Genomic DNA, 20,995 nt, shown 5'->3' on the forward strand with positions numbered 1-20,995 from the left:
TTAATCCATTTTCACACTGCTGTAAAGAAGTACCTGAGACTGGGTAATTCATAAAGAAGAGCAGCTTATTTGACTCACAGTTCTGCATGGCGGGGGAGGCCTCAGGAAACTTACAATCATGGTGGAAAGTGAAGGAGAAGCAAGCACCTTATTCACAATGTGGCAGGAGAGAGAGTGAAGGGGGAAATGCCACACACTTTTAAGCCATCAGATCTAGTGAGAACTCACTCACTATCATAAGAACAGCAAGGAGGAAATCTGCCCCATGATTCAGTCACCTTCCACAGGTCCCCTCCTACGATTTGACAAGAGATTTGGGTGGGGACACAAATCCAAACCATATCCAGGATTAATTGTAATCTGATCAAAATACTTTAAGATGTATATCCATGCACTGTTCTTTTCAATTTTATCTTTCTACTTATTGAAAAAAATTCCATATTTATTGTTCTACTACTGACTGGATCAAATCCAAATTGCAAAGCAAAATGCTTAGGATACTTAAAAGTGATATAAATGTTAGAATACTTTTTCTGAAAGCAGCCCCATAATACTGGATAATTACACAATTTTTAAAAAAAAGTCATAGTGTCAATAGCAGACTCTTGAATTTTTTTTAATGGGGACTTAGCAGAAACAATTGTTGCTATGTCTTTCAACATACAGAATATAGTTGTGGATTGAGTGTGTTCCCAAAAAGCATGTATTGGAAACTTAATTTCCAGGTGCAGGTGATGAGATCATAAGCGCTCTACCCTCACAAATGAATTGACATTGATATTACATAATAAGTTCTTTATCATGAGAATATGTCTGCTATAAATGCAAGTTCCACTCCCTCTGACTCGCTTGTGCTTTGCTGCCCTTCCACCTTCTGCTATGAGATGACAGTAGGAATACATTTGCAAGATGGGGGGTTCCTTGATCTTAGACTTCCCACACTCTATAACTGTGAAGAATACATTTATTTCCCTTATAAATTACCCAATACCATGTATTCTGTTGTAGTAACACAAAATGGACTAAGACAAAAGTTGTATAATCTAACATTAACAGGCGGCCCACCAGAAACTACATCCAACAAAGTATATAGCAGCTCCACACAGTGCAACATGGGCCATATGACACAGGAAGTAAATAGTAGCCATGTATTTACATGGTCCAAAGCCATTTGATTTATCTTAAAAACCCTAGAGATCTAGATTACTGAGATCTTGTTTGTAACAGAAATGGAATATTGGCCTTAACAGTTAGTAAACTATAGTGAGACTCGGAGCAAAGCATTTCCCCCAATGCAAATATATATATCTCTTTTTAATAAATTGTGTCTCCTCACTGTGCCTGTACTTCATTTTATTAGTTTCTTTTAAAAGTACTATTGTTTAATTAAGAAATTTCTTCTTGCCAATCTGAACCTCAGCTATTGCAAACCTTTAGTAATTACTCAAATCACAACTAAAGATTTTTAATACTGACTATATATTCAGATTCTTGATTTAGAGCAATGTCATTATTTAAAGTATTGCTATGAGCACTTTAATACATGTTTAATTCTTCATGATATCATTTTGACTGGGGAATGTATGAAATATAGTTACCTAAACTCCTTAAAATGGTAAATAATTACCATTTGGCTCCACATTGCTAGGAACTTAGCTTATTTCAAAAGGTTAAGAAACATCCCAATTTTCTATGCCTTCATTTTGCAATTTTTCCAATAGTTGGGAGAAAGTATGTGGGTACATTAGAAAAACAGTAATATATTTTTCCTAATTTTTTTTCTAGATCGGGCTGAGAATTACTTCCCATTTTTATGATTCAAGATGATTCAATATAGAAATCAAATGCGTCATCATAATAAATTTAATATTTTTACTAAACTACTTATTTAATATATAGCTTACATTTACCTTTCCTACAAAACATTCTTTGATTTATCTGGACCTACGTGATGTTGCTAATAAGTGGTCACAGTATGTGCTATTCTAGTGTCTCTTCCACCTGTCTGTAGGCATTAATTTCTGATAGGGGTACATACTTCAATGACGTCCAAACATTAAGAGCTGTAATTGTAACTTAGGAAGGTTAAGTATTAGGTCCTAATACTAAGAAGTATTAGAACATCAATCAACTAAGTCTGAGACTCTATTTTTCACAAAATCATTATGAATTTTGATGCTTCTAAATATTTAATATCCAGTTTTCTTCTGTAAACCTAGAGGTAAAATTTTGTCACAAGACCTCCAGAAATTTCAACAGTAATTGTTCAGTGTGTTATATAAAATATAACTCAATGATAGTGTTGATAATGTGCAACAGTACAAAGTTATGTTGTTTACAACATAATTATGTATATTGTACACAATATACTTATGTCATTTATAATTGTTTATAATACACATTATCAACAATATCAATGATAGTTTATATATGTGTGTGTGTGTATATATATATTCATTTATATTGATATATAATTTATGTGTTATTTTGAGTTACCCAGATCTAAACATTTTGTGGTCTCCTAGAATATGCAACCTGCTACTGAAACGTGAATTCTGCCCCAAGCAAGGACACAACTAACAGAGATCCTTATTGTCAATTTTTTGGTGGTTTCCTAGTATAACTCACAAACAGCATTTACATATACGTGATGCACATGTAGGAGATGATAGAATTTGCAAATATACTAGCTTTTATTTTATTCCCTATGCTTGAAAATTGTTTGATTTACTATTTGGCACATCACAAAATCATTACAGTTTTCAACATTATATTCTCCCCTGTAGTGCCCATCTTATAGATGTTTATCTTTAATATATTGGAGATAGTAATTTTTTTGTAAAAACATACTTTGTGATAAATGCTGTCTTGTATTCAGGCCAACAAACAAACTTTTATTATTTCTTTATGACATGTAACCGAAAACTTTAAAAATGTATTTCTTTAAAGTGTCTCTGTGATTTCCAAAGCTGGAGTCTACAGTAACTATTTCTGCTTCCATTGAGAAGGCTGTCAAGTTAAAACTATTTAAGTAATACACATAGAGCAGGTTTTGTTTGGATGTAATTTCTACTTTTTTTTTTTTTTGCAGTTTATTGCCTGAGGAAAGCAAATATTTCACTAGTGTTGTCTAATACATACATAACAATGACTATATGACAAACAGAGCAAAGGAATATTGAGTACATAATTCTTATTTTTAACACTGTAGCATGTTCAATTACTTGTGGGAGCAATCAACTCACTGATTTTATACATAGCCATCAATGCTTATAAAAAGAAGTCTTAATATTTATAGATAAAGACTAAGCAGTCACAAATCCATTGTTACTAATTATTATAACTCTTTTCTCTAGATTCCACCCTGGAAATTAAGGGCTACTAATAAAGTATTGAAGTCTGGAAGACAATCATAGCAGAAATATGAGGAAAATTCAGAACATTACAATAGAACCAGACGGAGAAAAAAGAGAGAAAGCAGTTGTATCTGGGAATGTGTTACACAGATGTCTTCCAAAACCAGAGGAAAACCTTGTTATGCTGAGAGTTCCAGAAATGCATAGCTTCATTGCCTATTCTAAGACCTCATATCCCAGGGAAATGCTAGCCATGTGATTCACTTGACTCTCTGACATGAAATTCAATTCATCACTCTGATTTATTAAAATAACCTATGAGGGAAAAAGATTAAGCAACCTCAGATGAGATTTGGATGACATCCATAGCAGCTATTTATTACATTCAGCGCAGACTTTTAACCAAAAATGTCAACTGCCAACAGATGCTCTTATCAAGCAGCACACACAGACACACACACAAACTATTTTAACTCTTATCAGTATCGCTAGATTTAAGAAAATGTACACCTTAAAAAACAGAAGAGGATCTGGTATAAAATTAAGGAAAAACAAAAAAATGTATAATGAAAGATAATAATTTGCCACATTTACAATATAGTAGGAGTTTTAAATTTAGAGAACTAAAAGAATGGAGAGGAGAATTTCATTTACAAATGGAATAAATTTTTCATTGTCTGAAGAAAGAAAAGAGTCTTTCTGTTCTAGAGATCCAGTGTTAAGAAGCAGTACAAATAAAAGAATCACACTTTGATACATCCTCGTTAAATTTTGAACAGCAGTAATAAACAGGAAATTCTAAAAGCTCCATGGCCAAATGTAGGATTGTGATATATAAATTTCAAAATAGCTTTCTTTTAGATGGCATTTAAAGCCATAGGTCTGGATGAGATCATATAGAGCTATTGTAGAGAAAGAGGAAAGAGCAGGGTCTGTATTGAAGCTCAGGGAAACTCCAAAATTCAGAAGTTGAAGACTAAAAACTGTAAAATAAAAATCATATTTAAAAAGTTACCCAAGAAAACTGGTAATGTAAAAAGTAAAACAAAAAGTATTATATTAGTAGATCGTATAAATATAATATGTAGATGCATAACAAATTAACAAAGTTAAATTTGACTTTTTTAAGAAGGTAAAAAATGATAGACCCTGAATATAATAATTAAAAAAGAAAGAACAATAAAATAATTTTATTATTTATCACAGATCATATAGATGTTAAGCAGATAAAAAGATTACATTAGGAACAACTTTATGCCGAAAAGTTAGACAACTTGTTTTATATGAGATCTATACATTCCTTGAAAAAATGAAACTCATCACAAGTGACATATGAGGAAACATAAAATGTAACTAGCCGCATACACTCAAAAATTGAATTAATTATCAACAAATTTCTTTAAGAAAACACCCAACCCAAATGACTTAGTGCTGAATTCTATCAAATATTAAAGGAAAAACGGTACTAATCATTCACAAAATCTTTCAGAAACTAAAAACAGAAATAATACTTCCTAACTCATTTCATATAGGACCAGTATAGGCATAAAAATCAAACCTGTCAAAAATTTTGAAAACAAGAAAGCAAGTGAACAAATATCCTTCATGAATACAGATGCAAAAAAACCTTCCCAAAATATTAACTGGGTCTATTAAGCGATATAGAAAATAATACTAGAATGATATATATGCCTTTAGAGCTAAAGGATGAGAACACAAGACATATGGAGGGGAACAGCACACACTGGGGTTTTTGGAGGGTGGAGGAAAGGAGGAGGAAGAAGATTAAGAACAGTAACTAATGGACACTAGGCTTAATACCTGGGTGATGAAATAATTTGTACAACAAACCCCCATGACACACGTTTACCTATGTAACAAACCTGCACTTGTACCCCTGAGTTTAAAAGTTAAAAAAAGAAAAGAAAAACATACTATACAATAAGCAATTAAAGGTTATCCTAGCCATGAAACGTTAGTTTACATTTGAAAAATCAAAGAATGCAGTTAAGAATATTAATAAATGATGAAAACTGTGATCATTTCAACATATAGCAATTTTTAAATTCAACATTAAACTAAGAATATAAAGAAAATTCCTCAACATGATAAACAGCATCTAGGAAAATAAGAGTAATGAAAACTAATACCATGCTTAGTGGTGAAAAACTGAATGCTCTCCCAATATTATAAATCAAGATGTTCCAAGTTTGAACATTTAAAAAATGCAAAAAATCTTCACAGAGCATACTAACATGAGGGTTTTATTTCACGGTAATGGCTAGGGTATGGCAAGAAAACAGGTGCACGAGCAACATTGTGCATTTGAGAGATATCCAGACACAATTCCCCTGGGTGATTCTTATTTGTACATGGACACAGTAAGCTCTGTCTCCAGGTTGAACCCCCAATATTTGACTGAAGACCTTAGCTAATGAGAGTTCCCCTCTGTCCCTCTGGTGATATAGCCACACAAGTCTGTATAACCAGTTATGTCAGGTGAAAGCCATCAAAAATAAAACTGGCCCTGGAGTTACCAGAGATATTTTAAAATTTAACTGCATATCACAACTTTCATAGCCCTCAACTTGGCCAACAGTTAAAACCAGACATATGTGTATTCCCAGAGATATGCCTGGATCTCTCCTGGTCCATCTGTAAAATGATAGTATCCTCCATAGTTAGAAGGTAAGTGTGTCCATTCTCACCACATCTGTGCCACATTAAGAGATCCTAGTCATCATAAAGAGTCAAGGAAGAAAGATAAAAGGCATGAAATTTAAAAAGAAAGGGAAATCTCTTCCTTACAGATGGAAGATTTAATGGTAGATTCCTTACTAGTAGTTTAATGGTAGATTCCTTACTATTCCTATGTATACAGATTAATGTAACCTGTTCCTATGTATATAGATCACTGTTACTATGGATACAGATCACTGTATACATAGGAATAGTAAGGAATTTACCATTAAACTACGAGAAGTAGCAAGTGAATTCAGCAAGGTCAATAGATACAAGCTAATATACAAAAATCAATTGTGTTTTTATATCCTAGGAGCAAACCATTAGACAATTTAAATGCAAAGAGAGAGGATATTAAAGGTTGTCATCACAAGCATAAATAAAGTCTGATAAATTCCTTTTTTAAGTTACAGATGCAAGCACTAGGTCAGAGGATTTTCGCTTCTCCGAAGTTACTAACCTACAGAAGGCTGAGTCGTTTTTCTTCTTTTCTACTTTTACTTTAACTTCAAAGAACACATGTGAATTTTTGTTACATGGGTAATTGTGTGTCATTGAGGCTTGAGGAATGAGTGATCCCATCAACAAGGTAGTGAACACAGTACCTGATAGGGAGCTTTACAATCCATGCTCCCTCTCACCCTCTCCTCTTAAGCAGTCCCCATTGTCTATTGCTCCATCTTTGTGCCCATGTGTAATGTTTGGTTCCCATTTATAAGTGAGAGTACTGAGTATTTGGTTTTTCGTTCCTGCATTAGTTGACTTAGGATAATGGCCTCCAGCTTCATCCATGTTACTGCAAAGGATATGCATTCATTCTTTTTTATGAATTGTATTCCACAGTTTATACATGTTTTTATTTATTTATTTATTTTTACAGTTCATTGGTGATGGACATCTTTGTTGATCTTGTATCTTTGCCGTTGTGAATAGTGCTACAATGAACATACAAATCCATGGGTCTTTTTGGTAAAATGATTTATTTTTCTTTGGGCATTTTATTTATTTTCCATGGCTTTTTTGGTTGATAAGCTTTTTATTATTGATTCAATTTCAGAAGTTATTATTGGTCTATTCAGGGTTTTAATTTCTTCCTTGTTCACTCTTGGAAAGCTGTATGTTTTTAGAAATTTATCCATTTCTTCTAGGTTTTCTAGTTTGTGTGAATAGAGGTGTTCATACTAGATAATAATTCTGTTATTTTAGAACTGGCAAAATTATGTAACCTAGAACAATAAATGCCTATGCAGTTCAAAAATGTGCAAATAATAGAGGCCCAATATCTGACCACTAAATTTTCTCAAATGTACCCCTTTTAATAAAACTTATGCCTCTATTTTTAATATTAAATGATCAGTAATTTATATAATGTTTCAGAAAATAAAGATATAAATATGTAAAAAATGTCTAATGGAAATTAGATCCTTGTATTAAAATGTATTTTCTGTTTATATGTTTTCAGTCTAGATTAGTAATTTAGAACAATCTATAAGTTTGAACAAAATGCACAATATTTATAGTTTGTTGAAATAATACAGCAGAATTGTTAATAAAACAAAATTTTCACATTAATTCCTCTTTGGATATTATCTTTTTACCTAAATTGGTTAACATGAGACAATTCCAATAAAAGAAAATGCCAAAAACATATTTGTAACTGAGGGAGCTACGAATAAAGTGAAAAGAGCAGCTACAGTTTGCTCAAGGGCCTTTATCCACCCAAGAAAACCTGTTATGCTGGTTAGATATTTTTTAAAAAAAGAATTATGATATATCTAATCTCTTATTAATTTAGCAAACATAGATCTTTATTTAACTATGTTAACATTTCCATAATTACCAAGACGATCACAAATTCAAATACTGAAAGAGGAAGATGTTATATGGAAGAGATGTCATTTTAAACAGATACAAAAGAAATGATGACACTGGCACCTTTGCTGGTCTTAACAGAATAGAACGTGTGTGTGTGTGTGTGTGTGTGTGTGTGTGTCAAAACAAGTTACAGATTTGGGCTAGGTAGGCACATTTTAGGAAAAACAAATTTTATTGAAATATTTAAAAGCATTGGTTACTGTATACCCAAAGTAATAGGTACAAAATTACTCAACAATCTGAGAATATCTTAGAGATAAAATTTGATTTGTATGAAATTACCAAATAAAACAAGTATTTATGATGGAAAATTGTATCTTGACTTGATGAATCTTTTAAAAGTTAACTCTTAAAAGTGGCTGCCAAAAGGAACTAACAACTGCTCCTGGAAATGGTTTCTGGGACCTGCAATTATGTACTATAAATCAACTTATTTAATTAATGAATATTTTTGGATTTTCAAATCCTTTAATCCTCCAACATTTGGAATTAAGGCAAATATAGGACTTTGTAGAACATTTTCTGAAACAGATATAAAAGTACTGACTCTGAGATGACCTCTCTGAAAAATAAGCATACTAATAAAAAACACTGGACTGCCTTATTGTGTATGCCTCATAGGGTTAGTTATACTGATAAACAAGATAAGCAAACAAGAGTAAGCGTTTTTGTCTGGCCACACACTATCTTCTTATATGTTGTATATAGTTCATCAAAGTACTGATGGAAATTCTATAAAGATTAACTGAAGGAATCAGTATACAATATAAAACAAGGAGGTGTATGGCCAAAAAAAAAAAAAAAAGCTTGCTGTTGTTCACTTACATTGTTCATCATTGTAACTAACTCTGTGAGTCACGCACAATGGGGGAGTCCAGTGGTTTCCTCTCTCGTACTACAACAGTGGTATGCCTGGGTAACCTATGCCAGTTCGTGCTGTAGAAGCATACAGTGCTTATTTCACAGAGTTTTTACAGAATCAAGAGAAATGGTATATAGAAAAACACATTCAATCTATAAAGAATTGTACAAATATAAAGTGCTGTGATTATTATCTAAATACTAGTTTTTATATGCTGCCAGGGAAAAGTTGAAGCAGAAATCTTGGCTGAATGTTATATATGTATATATGTGTATATACATGTATACATGCATGTGTGTGTGTTTGTGTGTGTGTGTGTATATATATAAAAAACATATTTGTAGTAAATCCAAAGCTCATGAAGAAGAAAGGATCTTCTAAAACACATATAAGATGGGGTGACAGATTTAACTTGCACTAGTATTGAATACATAAAGTGAATATCATGCCTCTGACTTGTCTGTGACTCTTCTGGTCCTATCATGATCTTCCATATGCTAGTTAATGGTGGAAAAAAAATAACTTTTATATAAACCTGAGTTGAAGCTGATTTAAATCTTAATAAGATTCAGAAATTCAAATATTTTCTTTCTTTTTACTAATAATAATGTAACAGCTTGAATGCCAGATTTTCTGCCTTCCATCTCCCTTTCGTATCTATTCCATAGACATGTCTGGCTGGGCAAGTGAAACTGGGTGGCTTCCTCATAAGTTAACAGGTCAGGGACTGATTGCAGTGTGTCTGACCTTCTCTGGCATTCAAGACAGTGCCCCTTTTCTTGCTGACTAGAGCAGCATTTGTGACTGTTAAACAATCTGTATTTTGGGGATCAACTCTATCTCCTTGAAGATTCAGTTGTTCTCAGGAATGTTCCAGGCTTCAGGCCCTAGAATCTGTGTCATTCCTTCAGTTTATCCAGCCTCTTACCTGGGAAGACACATTTCAAGTTTACGGTGCATAATCTTGTCCAATTCGGTGCCACGCTGTATCTTAGTACCACGTGGCATGGTCCTCTCTTCATCTGCCCACCCTTTCACTTTTTCTACTGGGCTGGATTAAGCATGTCTACAAAGTATCTCTACATAGTGGCTCCCTCCAAGAATACTAAATGAGAATCCCAAGGAATATTCCACCTCACTTCCCTTATCTAAGAAAACTTTCCATCTCTACCAAGGCATGGAAAGGGAAAAATTTGAAGAAAAATACGACATTTCACTCCTGTGATTTCTTTTTATTTTTTCACAATTGTCTATGGGTGATGCCTTTTTTATTCTCCTCTTAAAAAGCCTCTATCTACAATAAAAAGCATATATCCAGGCTATGATGTTATAGATGAGTGGGCGTCCTCTCAATAGGAAAAACGCTGTGAACTGAGACCTTTTTGACACGCTAAATGAAGGAAAATTATTATAGAAAATCTTTGATCAAAACAACTCTATAGCCTTTCACATTTTGTTACCTCAAAATCCTTTGCATTTATTTTAGAAATATTTTTAATCCCCACCCCTATATAAACAAGAGCACAGTCTCTTTTTTCCTATATAAACTAATTCAATAATGTCATAATCTTCAACCTCCTCCTGTCTTCTCAATCCAAGAAAGAAAAAAAAGACACAGATATCTAGGGCACACCAGAATGAAACTTTCATTATCAGAAAGGCTAGCAAGAAAACTATCTTAATATTTTTTAAAACCCCTTCCCTTACAGAGAACTTACTGTTTAATCATTGTGCGTGCTATTGACTAAGAATATGGATATAATTTTGCATTAAGAAGCTGAAATAATATGTAATTTGAGAGAAATTTAAGAAAACGAAATATCATTTTTACATGTTGCAGGGTTTTTATTTTTGCTGTCACTTAAAAAAATAAATATTAGGAGAAAAACTCAGTTTAGATTAACTTGTCACTTCTTCCCATCAGACAATCTAACTTCTCAAAATAATACTGAATTTCCTATAGCCATTCTAGAAAAACAATATGCCATCAATCCAAGGATGGAAAACAATTTCAGAGAACCTGATGCCGGAGTAGAATATAAGCATGAATCCTGAAATTACTAGGAAATACTCAATCTGTTGTAACAAAGGTAATGTTAGTCTCGGCACAAATCACAGTACTGATTAATCACTGGGCTACTTGCAGTCATGCAAATTATTGGCGATGAAAAGGTTTATGCTAACGCCATAATGGTGAGGTAAATATAACAGAATTACACTCAATGAGGACAGTGACGTTTTCATATTCACTATTGTTACGTTCAGCCCAAAGCTTAGGGAGTATTAATCAAACACTGAATAAATGCTTTTTTTCCCTAGAGAGAGAATATAAATTATCATTTTGTTGTGTATGTTCTCTAACATTGCTACAACAAGTTACCACAATTTTATTTATTATCTCACAGTTTTGTAAGTTGGAATTCTGGCAAAGGTCTCACCAGCCTCAAGTTAAGGCATCCGTAAGATCATGTTTCTTTCCATGCTCTGATGATGAATCTGCTTTCAGGCTCTTCGAGTGAGTTGCTGGCAGAATTCAGTCCTATGTGATGGTAACACTTAGGTTTCCATTTCCTTGAGGCTTGTTAGTCTGTGGTGATTCTCAACCTCCAGAGGCCACCCACATAACTTGTCTTAGTCCCCTTCCTTCTTCTTTTAAAGCTATCTTTGCAGGTGCATGAATGAGGCTGGAAACCATCACTCTCAGCAAACTAACACAGGAACAGAAAACCAAACACCGCATGTTCTCACTCATATGTAGAAGTTGAACAATGAGAACACATGGACACAGGAAGGGGAACATCACACACTGGGGCCTGTTGTGGGGGTGGGGAGCTGGGGGAGGGACAGCATTAGGAGAAATAACTAATGTAGATGACGGGTTGATGGATGCAGCAAACCACCATGGCACATGTATACCTATGTAACAAACCACGTTCTGCACATGTATCCCAGAACTTAAAGTATAATTTTAAAAAATAACAAGATAAACAAAATTTCAAAAATAATATCCCAGAGAATATTTGGGAAATAAAAAAAAAAAAAGAGCTATCAACTGCTTGTCTTTTTCATGCTTTGAATCTCTCTGATCTTCTCTCCCTCTTTCTCTCTCCTCCTTTACACACCTGCCACATATATCTTATGGGCCCTTTTGCATTCTTCTGTTACTTTTAAGGACTCAGATGATTACCCTGAGTTCACTTAGATCATTTAGAATAGTCTCTCTATTTTGGGGGCAGCTGACTGTAAATTACAACCTCAATTCCATCTGCAAAGCTCCTTCTTAGCAACACCTAGATTACTGTTTGATTGAATGACCATGGGACAGGGATTTGAGGAGGGGAAAGTCTTAAACTTCTGCTTCCCACAATTTGTTTACTTGCTTTTTATTCTGTAATCAGCAAATTTGTGAAATTCTAGGTGCCAGACACCTTTCACTTGTCGCAATATAAGAATCACTAACTCATGATGGTCAATTGCAAATAATGAAGTCCAGAGGTTGAGACACAAATAAACACTCTTCAATAAAATGTATTATAGAAACACTTGGGTATGGGTGTCAGTGGAACCGTGAGCCAATTAAACCTCTTTTCGAGGCATAAGAAAGTTTTATGGAAGTAGCAAGGTGGTGGTTTAACTCTTGGGAGGGTCGCAGTAAGCAAAAACTCTACAGAAAAAATATGATCTGATTATGCTAGAAGATCTTAGATAAAAGTATGAAGAAGAGGAATTGAGATTCTAGGAAGAAGTAGGGTGTGCAACAGTTAGTTGTGTGAAAGCATACAATGCACTAAAAATTGTGGGGAGACAATATGGTGTACGCATGGCCAAAAGAAAGAGTAGAATAGTCGGTAGACAAAATAAATTAAATTGCAAAAGTATTAATAGATTGGAACAAATCTGTAAATGCCTTGACTACTACTGCTAGGCGACACTAAGAACATAATGGAGGTAAAAATCTAGAAAACCAGCTATGTGAGTTGAGTATGTATGTGTATATTTAAATAGCTGTGGCAGTTTAGTGCAATGCATTATAGACTGGATAAGGATAAGACAGCTGTGGCAGTTTAGTGCAACATAGACTAGATAATGCTGAGAGATTTGAAAACAATAAGAAAATAGTAATTTAGGTATTTTATTAATAAAACATCTCATGGTACACTTTATATGCTAATGTAGTTTAACTCATTTTTATCTGTGAATGTCATAAATATAAATATAGGTTAAAGAAGAATCCAATTGATTCTTTGGACAGAGATTTTACTTTGGAATCAGAATGGCTTCTTTATTTTCATACTGCTTTTTCCTTTTCCTTGCTCAAGTTGGCTGGGCATATTTACTCCTTTTATATTTTAATCCTTATTCTATGCATTTACTTATGTTAACAGTATCAGATTAAGGAAGATAATTCAATTATGCACAGACTTTTTCCTCTTATTTTAGCATCAAAAATTTATTCAAATATGAAGTCGCACTGATTCAATGCATTATTACTGATGCAAGCAAAAATTGTCATCAGGTGAATTTGTGTTCATAATTCATGGTCATGGGAAGAAATAATAATACAGTTCAGGAAAATGGATGCTAGTATAAAAAGCAGAATTTAAATATCTCTTTGTATGTTCACAATTAAAATAGTTCCCCAAGGATATTACTTTATATGGACCCATGACAATAGCCATCCTACTGTAAATTTATTTGGTACTTGCATGATAGTATTGAAAACTCATCACTGCTGACCTCAGACAGATTTCACAGATGTGCACCGACAAACACAGTCACAACATACTAGCCTTGTTCCATGTGCTACTGATAAAACTTCATACCACCTCAATAAGAATAATAGTTATTTTTAATGTAATATTGAATTTTTAAATATCTATCTTAAATAGATTGTTTTGAGTTATTATATTTTACATAAAAAACAGCATTTCTTTTTTTCTAACTTCTTTCACGGTACATGAACTACCTTATTGATTTTACTGCATAGTAAGAACAGCAACAACAAAAACTAGATAAAATGTACAATAGAATGTTAGTATTCTTAAGAAATATGTTTAAAACACACAACAAAAGTCACCAAATGTTTGTTAAAGTGACTTCAGTGTGTCAATTGTATTGGTTACTTAATTTACTCAACAAACATTTATTGAGAGGTACTCTTCTATAAGATGTGAATTTGGTGTTCAACAAATCAATGCATATACATTTCACATGGGTTGGAGCAAGCAAATAAGAAAATAAAGCAAATAAGATAAAAGTATAGTAAATCGTAGGGTGATTCACACATGGAGAGGATGAAAGATAAAGCACAAAAATGGAATATAGATTGTCAAAAAATGCGATATGGAGTGTGTGTGTGTGTGTTATGTGTGTGTTTGATGGGGTTGTGTGCAAAGGAACCTAAGAACACTACAGTTATAAATGTTGAAGACTTTCCTGAGTTCCTGACCTATGGGTAAGTCCTAAACGTATGAAGATGAACCTTGTGGATTTCTGGGAATAAGCATTCCTAGAAAAGGGAACGCAAATGCAAAACCTTAATTTTAGAAGACAATAGTGTGACGGTAACCAGACTCTAAAACATTAAAAAGTCATGACTTTTAGTGTTTGTTAATTTCCATTTTGTAAATATTCACACCATGACTCATTTTCAAGGTAATGACACAATACTGCAGAACGCAGAGTTGGAATGAGATGTACACAGTTGGAATGAGAGCGTGTTCCAGTGGCCCAGCTCACCACTGCAAGACAGTAATAGGATTTGAATTTGAGGATGTAAGGACCAGATGGGGATGACATAATATAGAGGCTTCTGGGTCATTAAAGGCTCTGAGTTTTTCTCTGTGGAAATTAGGAAATTATTGGATGGTTTAAACTACTTAACTCACAAAGGATATAATAGGAAACTACAGGAGTTATTAATTTGCTATTAGAATTTACAAAATATTCCTTCCTTATTAAATCAAAAGTACTCATGAAAATTAAACAAATTTTAAATTTATAGTTTTAAACATCACATGGAGAGTCAGATTAAATTGTGAGTCAATTAGGGAAAAATCTACAGACGGCACACAAGGCGCCATTTAGCTTGTTTTTTAATTGATGAAATCTAGAAGAACTACTCATTTTCACCTTCCTGGTCACCAATACATTTACATTGAACTAATATTTAAATGCTATAGGATCAGAGGAGCACCAACTTCTTAGCTTGTTTACTGTGGTCGGAAAATGTGTTGTGCTGAAAATCATCTACATATTATTCACAGCTCCCTCTCCTTTTGTTTATCTGAAAACTTAGTATTTCATCAAGCCCACTTTTCTTATTACACTCTGCCAAATATCCCTCACTATTTGGCAGTGATAGCAAAGACTACCATCCAATATGGATAACATCACCTTCTTTATCTCCTTCTTTATCTATCTATCTATCTATCTATCTATCTATCTATCTATCTATCTATATAGATAAAGGAGTCTATATTAGTTAGCCAGTCTCACAAGACCCCTTAGGCTGTCAAGGGAAAGTGGTCACTTTTTCCCAAGGCTAGGTCTTCTACTTGTGCTCTGCTTTCCTCTCTTTACCATTTGTCCAGATACTTTCTTCCATCACCTAGTTTATCAGTCCACCCATCAACAGGATCTAATATGAACATGATCAAATCACTGCAATATTGACCGAGATTCTTCTCCATGTTCCACAGAGCTAAAGTACTCCCTTTCCCTTCATGAAAAAGCTCCCAATGTGAAAACAGAGGTTGATATGGTTTAGATCTCTGTCTCCACCCAACTCTCATGACAAATTGTAATCACCAATATCAAAAGTGGGTCCTGGTGGGAGGTGATTGGATCATGGGGGTGATTCCCCCTCGGTGCTGCTCTCATAATAGTGAGGAAGTACCCATCAGATCTGGTTGTTTAAAACTGTGTAGCACCTTGCCTCTCTCTCTCTCTTCCTCCTGCTCTGGCCATGTGCAGATGGGCCTGCTTTCCCTTTATCTTACGCTATGATTATAAGTTTCCTGAGCCCTTCCCAGGCATTCCTCCTGTACAGCCTGTGGAACCATGAGCCAATTAAACCTCTTTTTCTCATAAATTATCCATTCTCAGGCATTGCTTTATAACAGTGCAAGAACAGACTAATTCAGAGCTTTTGATTTTACTGTGTATCATTCATAGATCATTATTCCACTGCCATCTGTCTTCAAATCCACTAGCTCATTGAATTCACTAACTGGAGTCATCAAGCATTTCTTAAATCTCAGACCCATTGGAAACTTTTTGGTTGTTACATGACCACTTTGTGTTATGTAATCCACTTGACAGCTTCATATCTTCTAATTTCTTTCCTGATAATCACTTATATATATTTCTTCTCCTTTCTTTCTGATAGTGTCTCTCCTGATTATGTTTCTATCTCTTTTCTCAACCCTTCCCTTGCATTATTTTCTTTCTGTCTTATCCTTTCCATGGTGTACACTCTCTTGATATATTCAGTATTAATTCATCTATAAGCTTGTCTAAACATTTAATTGATATATAGCTTGCCTAAATATCTAATTGGTACATTTCATCCTGATGTCTTCTATAATTTCCAGAATCTTATTTCTAACAGCTTTAACCATATGCCTATTTAAAAGTCCAGTAAAAAAATAACAAAACTAAACTAAATTTAGAAGACTTTTCTCAAATCTATTCTTCCATCTGTGCTTCTAATTTGGACCAATGGTTCAAGCATTCACTTAGTGTTAAAGAATTAAATTGTTGAATATATTCTAAAATGCTCCCTATATCTATTTGATAGACCAAATCACTAATGAAGTATTTTCATTTCTATCTCTTATGTTTAAAATCTATTCTTGTTTCTAAACATCTGACTTTGCCTTTATTAAAATCAATCTTTTACCCACCTAGGTGAATAAAATAAATACTTCACAAGATATAATGGCATCTTTGGTGATTTTTTTCTATTTCGAATTTAACCACCACTTCCCAATATACACACTTCATTAAATTTCCCCAAATTTGACTAATACGCCTAATGTAAAATAAATAAATGCATTTTAAATAAGTAAATTATTATGCTTAGTATACATCATTCCTTGTGATATGGTCCCAATCTCTTGTGTGCCAGCTAATGTCTCTTTTCCACACCTTCATTTTTAGAAGTAGAATTCCCTATATTTCTAAAAGGCAATCTTTTATAGGCATTTTAACTTGCTATTCTCTCTGTCTAGACACCATATTTTTTCTCCATCTACATGACTAATTCTTTTTAACCTGTGAAAACAAAGACTTTCTTTCCAAAAGAAAAAATATATATAAAGATACTTGAGTATCTACTTAACAATCCAAACAAAAGACTACTAGTATTTAAAATAAGGGAAACTCCGAATCAGTACTTTATATAAGGAAAATGCTGGAGAATTTAAAAACATATTTAAGAAAGTAAATGTAATTAATTTTAACCTACAGAATAAAAGAAACAAAAGCAATAATCCAAATACAAAAGAAAAAATGTTTTCTTAAATGAAGAAAAAGAGTGTGTCTATATTTCAAAGACTTACAAAGACCCAGGTATTATTAATGCAAATGATTAATTCTTACAAAGATTTTGATTAAAATCTTGAACTTTAAAAAACAAACATATGAAAAATAGAAACATTTAGATAGGATAAATACATGACTAATTTAGCCCCAGAGAGGTAACCTTAGACTGATTCTGAGTACATTTACAAAAAATGCATTGTTAAATATAAAGCTGAGTCTAATATGGTACTAGAAAAATGACATATTATGTTTAAGTGATGCTAAGGTAATTATTAAAATATGTGAAAACCACTTTTTATTTATATCAAACACCAGAAAAGATAGCATTATTTTAAAATCTTATAAAATTAATTGAAGAAATAAAATCCCAGAAAAAATGAAAACACAAGTGAATATCATAATGTACTAACTGAAAATAATGTATGCAATGCTCATGTGCAAAATTCAAAAGAGAAATGTTGATGAGTTTGACCAAATACAAATTAATGACATTTACATGATAAAAGTAAACAAAATTAAGAGGTAAAGGAAAAAATTAAAGAAAAAATGCAATATGTGAAGCAGTGTGTTGATACCTAAAGAACAATTTACAAATCATACAAAGAACAGTATCTTACAATATAAAATTGGGCACAGTTTACATAAAAAAGATATTTCAAGAGAGCAAGATAAACTAATTTTAACAGAAATAAGGAAACTGTAAGAGGTTTCATTCCCCACGTTTCGTTTTATTGTTGTAACTGCTTATCATGGGCTCACAGTACAGTTACGATGACAATAAAAGATTTCTAGTGGTTCCTCATGCCAGTGGTTTTGATGGTACATCTTCATTGATCTAATAGTCATGACCTAAATTTGCTTTCATTTGCTCAACAAAGCTAATGGTTATGTAACTGAAGTACTGAAATTTTAAAAGCAACATATACAAAATAGCATGCCCAAATATAATTTGAATTTTTTTACTAACCATTTTATCTTTCATAACTCTAAAACAAGATGTATATATGTAAGCACAGGGTATGTTTTAAAATAATAGGGAAAACAAGGTTGTGAAAAGAAAATTAATTTTCAGAATCTTGACAAAACAGCTAAGTTGATAAAAAGTTTCTACAGATATAAAAGGTATCAATAGGTACAAGAAACGAGAATCTTATTTGAAAAAGGGTTAGTACTTGGTTATTGTGGCAGGTTAAGTAATGGTCCCATGAATGCAGATGCCATTAATTTCCAGAAACTAATTGCAGGAACCTCTGAATATGATATCTTACATGACAAAGGTAGTTGTGCAGATGTGATTAGAAATTTTGAGATTCAAACATTATCCAAGTGGGCCCAATGTAATCACAAATTACTCAAAAGAAAATGCAGGAAGGTCACAGTTAAGAAATGGTGGAGGGATAGAGACAAAAGTCAAAGTGGTGAGAATATGCTATACTGTTGGCCTTGAAGATGGAGGAAGGGGCCATAAATCAGTGAATATGGTGACCTCTAAAACTTGGAAAAGCTCTGAGACTCCTGTCAGAGCCTCTAGAAGAAAGAAATACTGCCAATCCCTTGACTTTAGCCTAGTGAGAATGATGTTAGAGTTTTGATCTTGGAAATAAAATTTGTGTTGTTTTAATCCACTAAAATGTGGTAAATTGTAACAGAAGCAATAGAAAATTATAGACTCATAATCTTTTTATGTTGAAATCAGGATATAATTTCAAAATTAGAGAACAAACCATGGTTATTTATTTAAGTTGTTTTGAATGTGAAGGAGACTTTTTATAAAAGCATGTTTTGGGATGTGTGGGAGCCTATTTCTAAGGAACATGGCTATGCTGCCGCCAGGCAGGCACAGGCTGAGGTAAACACCCTGCATGACTCAGCAGGATTGGAATGCAGGTGCACAATTCCATGTGTTTTACAATACAGCTATGGAGCCATAACATGGGGAGACTCATCACCTGCCTCTGATCCACTATTTTTTGTGAGGTGTATAAATGCAGCACTGACATCGTGAGAGAACTGCTGAATAAAGCCATGCTGGATCTACCTCCTGTCTTTCGAGTGTTCTGGAAGAACACTTCCAGCTCCCTGCCCCCGATCCACCCACTCCTCTCAGACCTCATCTGGGGCTCGAACCTGACGTTTGGCATAGTTGGCAGGATGAGGTGAGTAGGTATTCAGCCCCTGAGGCTCCTGGGTTGGCTATGTGGCTGCAGCATGGACTGTGGTACCCAGTGGCAGCAGCGCTGTTAAGATGGGCCCCAATGGAAGCATAGGAGGCAATGGTCTGGTCTCCCTCAAGGGTGGAGAAAGCACTGAAGCACCTGGAACACACAGCACCAAGAAGGAATGCGCCTTTGCCTCCAGAGTTCAATGGGTGTTTCTGACTGCAGTTCAGGAAGTACATGTTCAGTTCCTTAAGGACACTGCATAGGTAAGGGACCTCCAGGCGCAAGCTGTGCTCCTGGGGGCCCAAATGCACAGTTTAGAGAAAAACTTGGTGGTAAGGGACCTTCAGCCACAAACAGGACACTTAGAGGCCCAGATAAACAGCCTGGAACAGGAGTTAGAAACTGCCATCAGTGTGTCCTCCCAGCCAGAAACTCCTGTTCAGTCTGATGATGAGGAAGATGAGGTTCCTCCACTGTGGGCTCATCCCATGATCCTTAAGACAGTAGAGCATAAAAAGCCATTGAGCCCGAAGGGTGGGCCCAGGGCCCCCCTCCCATAGTAGAGCACACTTCATATAGTGCCTACACCCCCACTGAGTCATGGGAGTTAGGCAAGCAGGGTATGCAGTCCCTAGGGGAGCCCTTCCCGGCCTGAATGCTTTGTCTCTGGGACAAAGTTGCGGATGCATTTTCTGCTCAACCTCCAAGATGGAAAACTGGCTTTATTACAGTGTAGACTGATGCCTGTGAAGTACCAGAAACTGTCAGGAGATGACAGTTGTCTACAGACTTGGTGCAAGTGATTCAGGAGAAGGATAATGCTGAGTGACCCAGTCCCTCCCAGGCACTTCAGTTCAAAGACACTTGTGGCAGTCAGGTAGGTGTATAAAGCTTTTACTGTTTAGTTGGGGAATTGGCTGAAGTGCCTGGCACAGCGGAACACCAGAAAACCAAAAGCCACATGTGACTTGGCAATCCACTGATCCCTGAACCCAGATAAGTTTCTAGGCAAGGCTGCATAGGCAGTTCTGAAGACTGGTCAGTGAAAGTAAAACCTGTATCTTTGCACTTTGGCATCAGCTGCTTAGCTCTCTACTTATGCACTGTGTATGTCTCTCCCATACCTGAATACATTCTGGGGGTGAATGTTTTGCATAGCTTGGCAGCTGTGTTGTCTGTCATGGACTTGATGGACTGCTTGACAAAGGAACGGGGACAGTACCACTATATAGCGGACTTGGCTAATGCATTCTTCTCAGTCAACATCACTCCAGAGAGCCAGGAACAGTTTGCCTTAATGGGACGGCAACAATGAATTTTCATAGTGTTGCCACAGGGCTATGTGCCTAGCCCCATCATATGTCATAGTCTTGTTGAGATTATATTAACCTCTAATTCTCTTGCAGATTTAAAAACAGCAACACTCCTTTTGCCTGGGATGCAGCTAAGAC

Source organism: Papio anubis, chromosome 5 (genome assembly GCF_008728515.1).
Source record: "Papio anubis isolate 15944 chromosome 5, Panubis1.0, whole genome shotgun sequence".
Taxonomy (NCBI): domain Eukaryota; kingdom Metazoa; phylum Chordata; class Mammalia; order Primates; family Cercopithecidae; genus Papio; species Papio anubis.